Here is a 13,024-nt window from a genome sequence, read left to right as displayed (position 1 = left end):
AGGACAGAACCTCTGCCTTTGGGTTTTGTTCATTTGTATTTAACTCCAATGACTGTGGGGTAGACATGTTCATACATCAGCATCAGGATGAAGCCTGAAAAACAACAGCTGCTTCTGCAAAACACAGCAGCCTGGAGACCAAGGAAGAGGTGGGAGTTACCTGTGTAACCCACATCTCTGCCACACTGCCCCTCCCAAAAACTCAAGGTAGTACTCCAAAAAAAAAATCAAAGTAGTACGGGACACAAACACACACACAGAGTTGGAGGATAGCTCTAGGAGATACAGATTTCCCCTCATATTTTTGAGAGTGGGTGTGACAGCGTAGGGAACTAGGGAAGAAATCTGCCTCACGTATAGAGTGATGGGGATAAGAGTGGTACTACAGGGGAACTCATAGGGTCAGTTTACAATGAAACCTGCCCTGGACATGTAACTCTCTGCTTCAGCCACAGCCTCCACAGGGCCTATGCTTCCCAGCTCTACCTCCATCCTGGTGGTCCTTTGATTCCTTTCTCCCCTCACTCAATCTTCTCTTTGAGCAAGCAATTTGCCCACCCCAATCTGGGGAGCAAAGGCCAGGAAGGTAAGTGGACATCCAACCTCCTCTGTCCCAGTGATGCTTTGATCTGCTGCAGGGAATAGAGAGAGGGTGACCAGAAGGAGCAAGGAACTCAGCATTTAGGACTGATTTAACTAAAATATCCTGCTGACCCCGCTCCAAACTATGCCACCATGCTTCCCAACTCTCTTCTCCACATTGGGGCAGGAGGTTGCTCACAGATGTTCCTCCTGCCCTTCATTATCCAGCTCTCTCCTCCATCTTTGGGGGCTGAGGAAATGCCTAGCAGAATGACTCAAGTGGCCCCACTCACCAGCACAAGTCCCTGTTTGGCAAGCACAACAGCACTCTCTGTGTACACTTCTGTTCTATAACCAAGTCACAGAGCTTCAAGCGGGCATTCTGCGCCCCAATCAATAGGCACATATTACTTTTCAACCCATTCTGGCACCCAGCAGAATTGATCAGGGCTCCTAAACATTCCATCTGAATATAAAGCAGAACACAATTCACTCTGCAGTTGCTGAAAACAAAATGACACTTAACAGGAGGCGGGCGGGAAAGAATTACCCCACTGAATAGACTGAAAATGAACAGTGAACTAAAGCAAGCCAGTAGGAACAGAATAGCTGCATTTCACCTTCAGGTGGGAAGGCACTGACAGCAAATTAACTGCATAAGACAGGACTCTAGGGAACTTGGAGTTGGGTATATGAAAATAAAATTGACATTTAGCCTGTTCAAAAGATAACAGTCCTTTCCAAACTCCCCGAAACAAGTCCTGGAAGGTCAGAATTTATTCTGACAGCTCAGGTTTGACTATCCAAAGAGATGTGAAGACATTTTAGTGACCAAGAGGAAAATAATAACGTAGCCAATTACTGCTACTGTGAATCTCTTCACAGACTGCACTGTTGACCAGCTTATTAACGATCAGTACAGTTCACATCACTAAACGTTAAACACAATGCATTTGGGGGGCAAAGGGGGAACCAAACAAACCTCACAGACACAGTGGGATTCCAAAGGAGAATCTACAAGATATGAATACAAAATATTAGAAGCCAAGCTACTGACATTCCCTTAGGGGATGGTCTGACCTAGTATGGCCATTCTTATAGGAATTTCTGTACCTCCACTCAAATAAATTGCCTCTAGGTGCAGTATTACTACGATTAATAATTGTCCCAATTTGACAAGGACTGTCCCTGGATTCTGAAATTAAAAAAAGGGGGTGGAGAGGGAAATCCTTTGTAATTTGTGGAGCCTACATCACTATTACTATGTCTAACCAGGCATCAAGAAGTACTGTCCTTCCCCAAAGGCCTCTGGTGGCCTACTGCACCATCCATCCACTCAGGAGGAAGCAGATGAGAACTTATATTTTATTTAAAAAGTATATTTCAGTCCACAGTTGAGATCCAAAACATAACAAACACTCTAGCTAAGATCTGGGAGAATGATGTGGGTGTACTCTTTCTTTTATACTATACCAAGGAAATAAGCCTCTGCTGTAGGCGTCATCCCTGGGCAATTTTTAACTTATTTTTATAAAATTTATTATATTTGAAGCCTGCTCCAGTGGCTGCATAGGAATTGCAATCCATCCCCTCCCGAGTACCACTGACACATGATAGCACACCAGCTCAACAAGAACTTGAGGGTGAATCTGGATGCCAAGTAACATGTGAAGTAACATGAGCTCTCCCATTCTGCCCGCCTCCACTTTGGGGGGAAAAAACCTGACATGTTTTGAAAAAACAGGTATGCCTACTTCCAAATGGGCCCCTGAACTAAATTTATGCTGTGTAATGCCCATATAAAAATTACTTGAAATCAAAACACAGAGACTCAAGCCAGTAACTCAGACATTCAAAAAGGTAGAAATGGGGGTGTTTTCCAAGAAGTGGGGTCATGCAGTATAATCCAGCTATATGGATACAGAGAAATTTGCAGCACTCCCTTTAAATATTGCATCATTTGAGCATTATTGATTTCAGTTAAACCGTGATTGCTTGATTCAAAACCAATGGGAAGGACAGCTAGACAGGAAGTCTATATCACTCAGGTTAACATTGTGGAAGACTGGAACAAAATATGAATTACAGGGCCAGTCTTAGGTACGGGCAAGTGGGGTGAAAGCCCTGGGGCACAGTTATAAACAGGGCACCTGCAGAGCAGGTGTGCTCCTCCCCCGCTGCTCTGCTGCCATCTGCAGCCACATTGCTCCTGTCCCCTGCCTTGGAGCCATCCCTGGCCAGCAGCTCCCTGGAGCCTCCTGTTTGCTGTGCAGAGCATGGGAGCGTGTGAGGGGGCACTGATGTCAGAATTCCCTCATCCCCTGCCCACGTACTTCATCCCTGCAGAGCGGGAGAGGAGAGATAAATTGGGTTCCCAAGCCTCCAGGATTGTCCTAGAGTCTCCAGGATTTAAAGATTAATCCTTAATCAAAGATAATGTCAATCAGTGAAACCTCCAGGAATTCATCCAAACAAAGTTGGTAACCCTTGCAGAGACAGGGCTCAGAAGTGAGATGGAGGAGCTACTGGCAGCTGCTGCAATCTGAATGAGCCTTCAGACTGGTAAGTGCTGCTGTGCTTAAAGGGACAGTGTGCTGTCTGTCACACACTCCCCCAATACACGCGCGCATGCACACACACACACACAGAGTCTCTGAGGACTGGTCTACACTAGCGCGGGGGATTGATCTAAGCTACGCAACTTCAGCTACGTGAATAATGTAGCTGAAGTCGATGTACTTAGATCTACTTACCGTGGTGTCTTCACCGCGGTAGGTCGACTGCTGACACTCCCCCATCAACTGCACCTATGCTTCTCGCTCCGGTGGAGTACCAGAGTCAACGGGAGAGCGCTCGGCGGTCGATTTATCGCATCTTCAGTCAAAGCGATAAATCGACCCCCACTGAATCAATCACTCTGGAGGTAAGTGTAGACATGCCCTGACACACATACACACACACATATACACTGTTTCTCTCTCTCTCTCACACACATACTCTGCATCTTTCACGCTCACCCCCCAACACATACTTGTATTTTGTTGTTGTTGTTACTTCTTGAAATGTACATATATTCTCTGTAATTTTATTTGTTCAGAGTGTTATTTTAGTTTTTTGACTTGTCTGTGCATTTCATAATTTTATTTCTTTTGTGCTTAAATTTAATTCTTTGAGTTATAGATCTAAAATGCCTAACTTGTCCTGGCTGGAGTAATTATCATTATTACTTTTATCATATTATGCTTTGTCATTCATTATTTAAAGTGATACAATCAAATAACAATATACTTCTAGAATGTATCTTTAGCTTGTACTAACCTTAGCAGCGCCAGTTTAAAACACATTAGCTAGAAAACACAACTTTAGACACTGGGCAGATAAAGGTTTTCAAATTCCATTTTTAGCTATAGCTGTAAAATAACTTAAAATTTGAATGAAAATAAATGCAGTTCCAACTAAGACACCAATAGCAAATGATGGAGTAGAGAGTCACATGCATGATTGTGATCAGTAAACATAAATGTCAAAATAATTAGAAAAATAAACTCCCTTTCTTAATAAAAGAGAAAAAAACCCTTAATCACATATGTTAAAATTAAGTATGTTTTTCACTCCACTAAAAACAATTGACTAAAATAGAGTAGATAATGGCAATAACACAGAGTGTCTCTGTTAGAGAAGTAAACAGATTTTATTTATTTTTATTTATCTCTACTAAAGACAGTGTACAAGGTATCAAATGCATGTTTCTGATATCTGTGTTAAAGCCCCAGTACTGATACCTCAAGTTTTGAGATTGGGAATATCTTGCTGTATTATCTCCTGATTGTTCTAAATTTACATATAAACTTTAAATGTGGCTTTAATTGGAGTTTATATATATTTTTTCTTTCTTTATAATAACAATTAGATACAGTGGTCCTGTCAGCTAATTCCTACATTTTTATTTGCAAAAAAACCTAGAGTTTTCATGTGCCTAAGTAGTCCCTGGAATCACAGTTAAAGTTTCTTCCCACTCCTCGAAATCTGAAATGGCACCCCAGTAAGCCAGGAGTGCCCAGAGGGCTGCACAAGGGCCGTGGGCTCTGGCAAGATGCAGCTCCTGTGTGACAGCATGAAGCATGCCTTGAGCCCCATGCCGAGCACCAGGCACCACAAGCCACAGTAGCAGCGCAGAAGTAAGGGTGGCAATACATCATACACCATGCCACCCTTACTTTCGTGCTGCTGTTGGCGGTGGCATTGCCTTGAGAGCTGGGCACCCTGCCAGCACTCGCCAGTATCTGGCCGCCCTGCCACTGCTTAATTTGTTCCTTGGCTGAGCACCGACATCTCTTTCAATACAAATTAAATGCTGGGGAAGCCAGCAGGGCCCAGAGGTGATGGGGTGGGGGAAGCCCAGGGAGCCCACGGGGGTCAGGGATGATGGGGTGGGGGTGGGTACCAAAATACAAGTTTGCCCAGCGTACCATTTTCCCTAAGGCTGGCCCTACTTTAACTATACAGGGTAACTTAATGTTGATTTATTATAGCACTAAACAGAAACTATTACACTATATGTATTTACAGTACAAAAATGCTGCTTTGTATTAGGGTTCAATCTTAGGACTGCTGTAAAAACGAAATCATAACAAAAAAACTAAATCATCATCCTCAGTGAAATAATTGTCTAAGCCAAGAGAAATGCCAAAAGTAGGGAAATGCATCAAAAACCTTAAAAAGCACATTGTATTTTTATAATTCTTTCAGATTTAATAACCTGTGTTATTAGCATCGTAAGTAAGGAGACTGGCTTAATGCATATTTTAAATTGACAGTATTCTTTTAAATAGACAGTATTCTTTTAAATAGTTTTTTCCCTGTATATAAATGACATAACAAATAATTCATACTATTTCCAGAATATACTGATGGTTAATGACAATGTCAATTTTTTTTAAAGTTAATTTTATTAAAATAATTAATCCATCCTAATATGCCCCCCACAGGCTGGCTAAACAGGACGATCCAACATGAAGGCCTTGCGTATTCTGATTTTCACCAACAACTAAATGTGTACGGTCAGGATGAGGAGAAAATATTCAAAACTATATCCACATAGAAATTATTTTGTCTCTCTCAAGTGTATTTCACAAGCACGATACATTTCTGTGCCCTTGTACCCACACTATATGTACAGTACAGTTATATCTTTCCATGTATGAAAACTTACTTTTGTTACTCTAGTGCCAGCTATGTAGTTAATACATTGAAAAAACAAAACAATCTGCAGGTCACTTACAACTGCTATGTTGAGAACATGCCACTATAATGAGCCAGTTTGTAGAAACTTCCCTTAGCAATTTTCACATTCTATTTATAAATGTATCTAGTATGTTCAAGTGCTGAGGCTTTAAAGTTCTCTTTCAGCCCTGCCTTGACTCCTCAGGACTTGAATCTGGAGGAATCAAAAATGCAGTATAATAATGTGAGAACTGTAGCAAACTGTTTTATCACCAGGGCCAGCCTCAAGTTGTCCCGGTGCTTCATTGTGTTCTGGGGAATGACAAATTGTAGACATACAAATATAGTGATCTGATGCTCTAAGGCCTTGTCTACACACAAAACATGTACCATTTTAACTATGCTGGACACAGTCATACTAGTAGGAAGGTGTTTTATACTGGTCACATAGGAAGCAGAATAAGATATAGCAGAATAAGGCATCTTTGTACAGGCATTACTGCATCCACACTCGGGGTTGTATCAATATAACTGTATCAGACAGACAGATAATCACAGCAAAACCGACACTTGTTACCAACACACCAAAACTGTGTGCAGACCTAGCCTAGGCCATGAGTTTACAATCTAGCTGATTCATTTTACTTCAGGGATAATTATCCCTCAGACTATGTCTACGCTACAGAGCCTACACTGGCACAGAAGCCCTTTTCTGATGGAATAGCTGCATTGACACTGGGGATTAAGCCAGCACAGCTACGTAGCTAGGAAGCATGATTTTTTCACTCCCTTGACAGATATATCTATGCCAATATGTGTGTTAAGTGTAGATCACGCCTCAGTCACTGTGATGGTCTAGAACCAAAGGAATACTTCTACCTACTGTACTCAGCAGCATGAGCACAGCTGACAACCAACACCCACAATAGTATTTGCCCAGACCAGTCATGAATTTTCAGTTTTCCATACACAATGTGTATCAAAAAAATCAAACCAATGAAGCATATCTGACTTTGCATCTGCAAACACCTCTTTTATGCCACCTCCTCTGTAGCAAGAAATAACACCCCAGGAATGAAATTACCTAAATAATATAGAGTAGCTGTTCCCTCAATTATAGTCTGGACCAGACCACAGCAAAAAAAATCTCACCAGAGGATTATAAGAGAGGTTCTTAATAAAATTAATGTATTAATGGTGGGGAAGCCAAGGACATTTGCTGTCACCAAACCACCTCTCATCTATTCCAGTATTTCATATTTTGAAGGCTAGCTGTGGTAAGCCCCAAACCACTTTATTATTATCCTTTATGTCAGAAGAACAGTCACATGGCTGCTGCTGCAATACAAATGATTTTCCATGCAAAACACACTTCCTTCTTGTTCTTAGTCTCCAAGATATACATTAGATGCTTCCTGGCCTGCTTAGATATTTGCATTAAGCACACAGTAACTATTTCTATATAGACAAAAAAAAATTAAGCCAAAAATATTTAAACTGATAGTTGCTTTGATCTGAAATTTCAGAAAGAGAACGTAGAGGTGGAATGAGCTACAGTTCCCAATATGCTTCCGCCAGCAATTACTTGATAGAGCTGAGCAAATATTGGGGCACCCAGTACTTGACGCATTTAATTCAAAACTGTTGTGAACACAGCTGCTTTTTCACACCTGGTAAGAGCCCTTTTTGCACAGGAGGGAGACTGCATGGGGCCCAGAATTTGCAGGCCTCATAAACATAAGTCCCTCCTCCCCCGCCAAAACATATGGAGTATTCTAACGCCCCTTAAGTCCTCACCTTGACCTTTTCACAGGACCAGGACTCCCTACAAGGGTTAGTGGGGCTGTTCCATTCCATACTTCTAGCCAGGTATGCCCAGGATAATGATAAATACCTTACTAGTGATTATTTTTTTTACATGTTCTATGTATATGACAAAATTCAGTATCAAATTGAAGAGCAGGAAGCAGCTACACACTCAGCCTAATTACATACATCAAGGTAGGAAAATCAGAGCGCAGCCAGAGACACAGGAAACAGCAGGAAATTGCCATAGTTCTTGTTAGGTAAGTCCTTTATTTCTAATGTATTATTCATTCTTTTTGTTTAGTGTGCATACTGAGGTAATACTTACACTTCTTGTCATATCCAGAGCTCCAGGGATATCCTGTGTCTCTTAATGAGGGTTTGATCTTACTTCCTTGATACATGCCACCAGATTGTTTCCTACTGGATTCATCATTAAAAAGTTAGCTCCCAGGCATTACAGAGCTGCCCAGTTCATATCAATGAAAATTTGGAAATATTTTCAGGTGTTTTTAAATGCCATCCTGTAATCTCCTTGTTTAACTTTGCATATGACTCCATAGTCATCCCAAACAGTAGTTAAAAAAAAAAAAAACAACCTCTAGTTTCCTTCAAGTCAATTGCAACTAGAGATCTAGACTACAATTTGGTCTCGCTCTTTGGATAAGACTTACAAAGCAATAAAGCCTTCCTGGATATAATCTGTATTTTTAACCTCTAGAAAAGTTAGGAACAGTCCAAATGGAAGGTTTTCTTTCTATATGACTGCTCAGGTGTATGATCCAAGTCTTCAGTGGGATACATTATTTTTCTAGCAGATACAACTGGGATATTCTATCCTTATCCATGTGTCAGCCTTTCACAGTTCAAGCTACTTCATCAGAGGAATGTAAACACAAAAGATCAGTGGTTCAGCTCCTGCGCTGCTGCGGATGTCAGAGCTGTAAATATGGTGCAATCTTTCCATTTGCCACAGGAGCCTCAATTCCTTCCATTTCCAAGGGCTAGATTTCACCTAAAAAGGTTGCTAATAATGGTCTATGTTGAAGTCCCCTCCCCATTCACCATGGGATCCCCATTCTCTTGCACCACGTCCAACGCAGTTGCCACCGTCTCTCCTTTTTCTGTTCTTTTGCTTTCTGGCTTCTCCTTTTCTCACCTCTTCCCTCCTGCCCAGCTTGTCTCTTTCTCTTTTGTATATTTTTTTCCTTTTTCTTCTTATACTTTGTTCTCTTTGCTGGCTCTTTTCCTACCCCCTTCTGGTGGTTCTGTTACCCCTCTCCACTCCCTCACTTTTCCAGATGGCTACATGTTGCTTGGGGTGGGGGCATCTAGTGGTGCCAACAAGGCTGGGGGAGCCAGAGCAGCAGAGAAGAGAAGCCAGGACTTAAGCCTGCACCCTTGTATATGAGACCTATTCTCATAGCCAGCTACATTAGCGCTCAACAGACGCAGGGAGTGAAGGGGGGCTGTTTTTAAGAAGCCATGTGACAGTGTGTTTGTAGTGTTTGCAGGAGTGGGGATGGGTCTGAGGCCCTGCAGCTTTCACTATCCGCGTCCATTAATACATACTGCCCCCTGACCATCCAAACTAACGTGGCGCTCTTATGGGAGCCTGCCCTTCTACACTGAGCCAGGGAATCTCAGAAGGGTAGGAGAACATACTATTCTCATACTTCAGAGTAATTTGTTTGCCTCAGAGGTCACAAAGGAATTTCCCCCTCATATTTAGCATTATACAGCTGGCCAGGTACATCATGTTTTGTTTGGTTTCTTTGCCTTCCTGTGAAGTGTAAGTTATTCAACACCGGTGGAGGTAGGATACTGGATTAGATGAAGCAGTTGTCTGATCTGATATGGCAAATCCTGTGTCCCTAACAAAAATGGATAGCTTAGTCTTTGCTGCAGTCTTAATCTTCGCTACCTTCTCGTGTTTATAGTCCCCTAGGAACAACTGACTTCTGACTGTAGAGGTGTGAGGACTTTATTATGACAACTATCTTAAAAAACAGGATATATCACAATAACCACTACAATATTTCCCTGCTCAACCATACATATGTGAATGTATTGAACAGGTGTTGGTAGAAGGAATTAACTTTTAGTAACAAAAATTCTAATTTTCACTTTCTCTACAACACAGTGTGCACAGACATGTGTTGAGTAGCTTCAAGAATGAGGCAAGGATACTAATGTCAATTGCAAAAGGCAGTAGTTGATAAAACACCCAAGCTATATAAAAAACACCAGAGAAATACAGGCAAGCGCTGAATGGAGCGAGATATTGAGCCAGCCCCTACCTCTACCAAAAAATGGCATGGTATCTTTAATGACACCACCTCAGTTTTTAAGATCTTATCTGAAAGGCCATGACATAATAAACTGCAAGGAACTCAACTTGTCTCCCTCAGAAGGATGAAAGGCTGAATCAACAGTGATGCAATTTGAACCTATGGCTCCAAGGAGTCTCTGTTATTTCAACCTTGGGTCTTAGACAGCCAAGCTATTCCCTCCAGCTGTACGTTACAATACATGACCTTCTTTCCTCCCAAACTAGACTATTCCCACAAATCAGGTCATACAAAAGCATCAAAGAAATGGTGAAAGTCTGAAGAATTATCTAGAGCCGAAAATTAGTTTCCCTTTAACCAAGAAGTTCTTCAAAATATCAAACTATTTGGGAGGAGAGTACTTGTGGCACCTTAGAGACTAACAAATTTATTAGAGCATAAGCTTTCCTGGGCCACAGCCCACCTCATCGGATGCTTAGAATGGAACATATAGTAAGAAGATATATATATATATATATACATACAGATAAGTTGGAAGTTGCCATACAAACTGTGAGAGGCTAATTAATTAAGATGAGCTATTATCAGCAGGAGAAAAAAAAAACTTTTGTAGTGATAATCAAGATGGCTCATTTAGACAGTTGACAACAAGGTGTGAGGATACTTAACTGAGGGAAATAGATTCAATATGTGTAATGACCCAGCCACTCCCAGTCTCTACTCAAATGCAAGTTAATGGTATCTAGTTTGCATATTAATTCAAGCTCAGTAGTTTCTCATTGGAGTCAGTTTTTGAAGCTTTTCTGTTGCAAAATCAAATAAAAAAGGCTGACAAAGGAGGTGCTGTCATCATCATGAATAAGTTGGAATATGAACAAGAGGCTGCTAGGCAGCTCTCTAACTAAACATTCTACAAGCCATTATCCTCTGATCCCAATGAGGATTGCCAAAAGAAACTACACCATCTGCTCAAGAAACTCCCTGAAAAAGCACAAGAACAGATCTGTGCAGACACATGCCTAGAACCCCAACCAGGGGTATTCTATCTGCTTCCCAAGATCCATAAACCTGGGAATCCTGGACGCCCCATCATCTCAGGCATTGGCACCCTGACAGCAGGATTGTCTGGCTATGTGGACTCTCTCCTCAGGCCCTACGCTACCAGCACTCCCAGCTATCTTCAAGACACCACTGACTTCCTGAGGAAACTACAGTCCATTGGTGATCTTCCTGAAAACACCATCCTGGCCACTATGGATGTAGAAGCCCTCTACACCAACATTCCACACAAAGATGGACTACAAGCCTTCAGGAACAGTATTCCCGATAATGTCACGGCAAACCTGGTGGCTGAACTTTGTGACTTTGTCCTCACCCATAACTATTTCACATTTGGGGACAATGTATACCTTCAAATCAGCGGCACCACTATAGCATGGCCCCACAGTATGCTAATATTTTTATGGCTGACTTAGAACAATGCTTCCTCAGCTCTCGTCCCCTAATGCCCCTACTCTACTTGCGCTACACTGATGACATCTTCATCATCTGGACCCATGGCAAAGAAGCCATTGAGGAATTCCACCAAGAATTCAACAATTTCCATCCCACCATCAACCTCAGCCTAGACCAATCCACACAAGCAGTCTATTTCCTGGATGCTACTGTGCTAATAAGCAATGGTCACATAAACACCACCCTATATCGGAAACCTACTGACCGCTATTCCTACCTACATGCCTCCAGCTTTCACCCAGACCACACCACGGGATCCATTGTCTACAGCCAAGCTCTATGATACAACTGCATTTGCTCCAATCTCTCAGACAGAGACAAACACCTACAAGATCTCTTTCAAGCATTCTTAAAACTACAATACCGCCTGCTGAAGTGAAAAAACAGATTGACAGAGCCAGAAGAGTACCCAGAAGTGACCTACTACAGGACAGGCCCAACAAAGAAAATAACAGAATGCCACTAGCTGTCACCTTCAGCCCCCAACTAAAACCTCTCCAGCGCATCATCACAGATTTACAACCTATCCTGAAAAACGATCCCTCACTCTCACAGCTCCTGGGAGACAGATCAGTCCTCGCTTACAGACAGCCTCCCAACCTGAAGCAAATACTCTCCAGCAACCACACACCACACAACAAAAACACTAACCCAGGAACCTATCCTTGCAACAAAGCCTGATGCCAACTCTGTCCACATATTTATTCAAGTGACACCATCATAGGACCTTATCACTTCAGCCTCGCCAACAGCAGCTCGTTCACCTGCACATCTACCAATGTGATATATACCATCATGTGCCAGCAATGCCCCTCTGCCATGTACATTTGCCAAACTGGACAGTCTCTACCCAAAACAATAAATGGACACAAATCTGACACCAGGAATCATAACATTCAAAAACCGGTAGGAGAACTCTTCAACCTCTCTGGCCACTCAGTAAAAGATTTAAGTGTGGCAATTTTGCAACAGAAGAGCTTCAAAAACAGACTCCAGCGAGAAACTGCTGAGCTTGAATTAATATGCAAACTAGATACCATTAACTTGGGTTTGAATAGAGACTGGAAGTGGCTGGGTCATTACACATATTGAATCTACTTCCCTAAGTTAAGTATCCTCACACCTTGTTGTCAACTGTCTAAATGGGCCATCTTGATTATCACTACAAAAGTTTTTTTCTCCTGCTGATAATAGCTCATCTTAACTAATTAGCCTCTCACAGTTTGTATGGCAATGTCCAAATTCTTTGTGTGTGTGTATATATCTATCTATCTATCTATATATCTTCTTACTATATGTTCCATTCTACGCATCCGATGAAGTGGACTATAGCCCACGAAAGCTTATGCTCAAATAAATTTGTTAGTCTCTAAGGTGCCAAAAGTACTCCTGTCCTTTTTGCGCATACAGACTAACACGGCTGCTACTATGAAACTTATTTGGGAGGGGGTAATTTTATATTTGTCTCATGCTCACTCTACATTTATTTAAAAAAAGCATATGAAAAAGTACAGATTGTCACATGTAAGAAAAATTATACAAATACATCAAAACAAACAAACCCTGGTTTACCCATTACATAATTAATCTCTCAGAAAGGCTCTTGA

The 13,024-nt window shown here is 41.7% G+C and overlaps 1 protein-coding gene across 6 annotated transcripts in view; it reads right to left on the bottom strand.

Moving 5' to 3' along the window:
• TTC7A (tetratricopeptide repeat domain 7A) overlaps positions 1-13,024 on the bottom strand; it is a 267,263-nt gene that overhangs the window by 119,167 nt on the left and 135,072 nt on the right. The gene's annotated exons all lie outside the window — the stretch shown is intronic.

Source organism: Lepidochelys kempii, chromosome 3 (genome assembly GCF_965140265.1).
Source record: "Lepidochelys kempii isolate rLepKem1 chromosome 3, rLepKem1.hap2, whole genome shotgun sequence".
Classification (NCBI taxonomy): domain Eukaryota; kingdom Metazoa; phylum Chordata; order Testudines; family Cheloniidae; genus Lepidochelys; species Lepidochelys kempii.
This window is presented reverse-complemented; position numbering and strand designations above follow the sequence as displayed.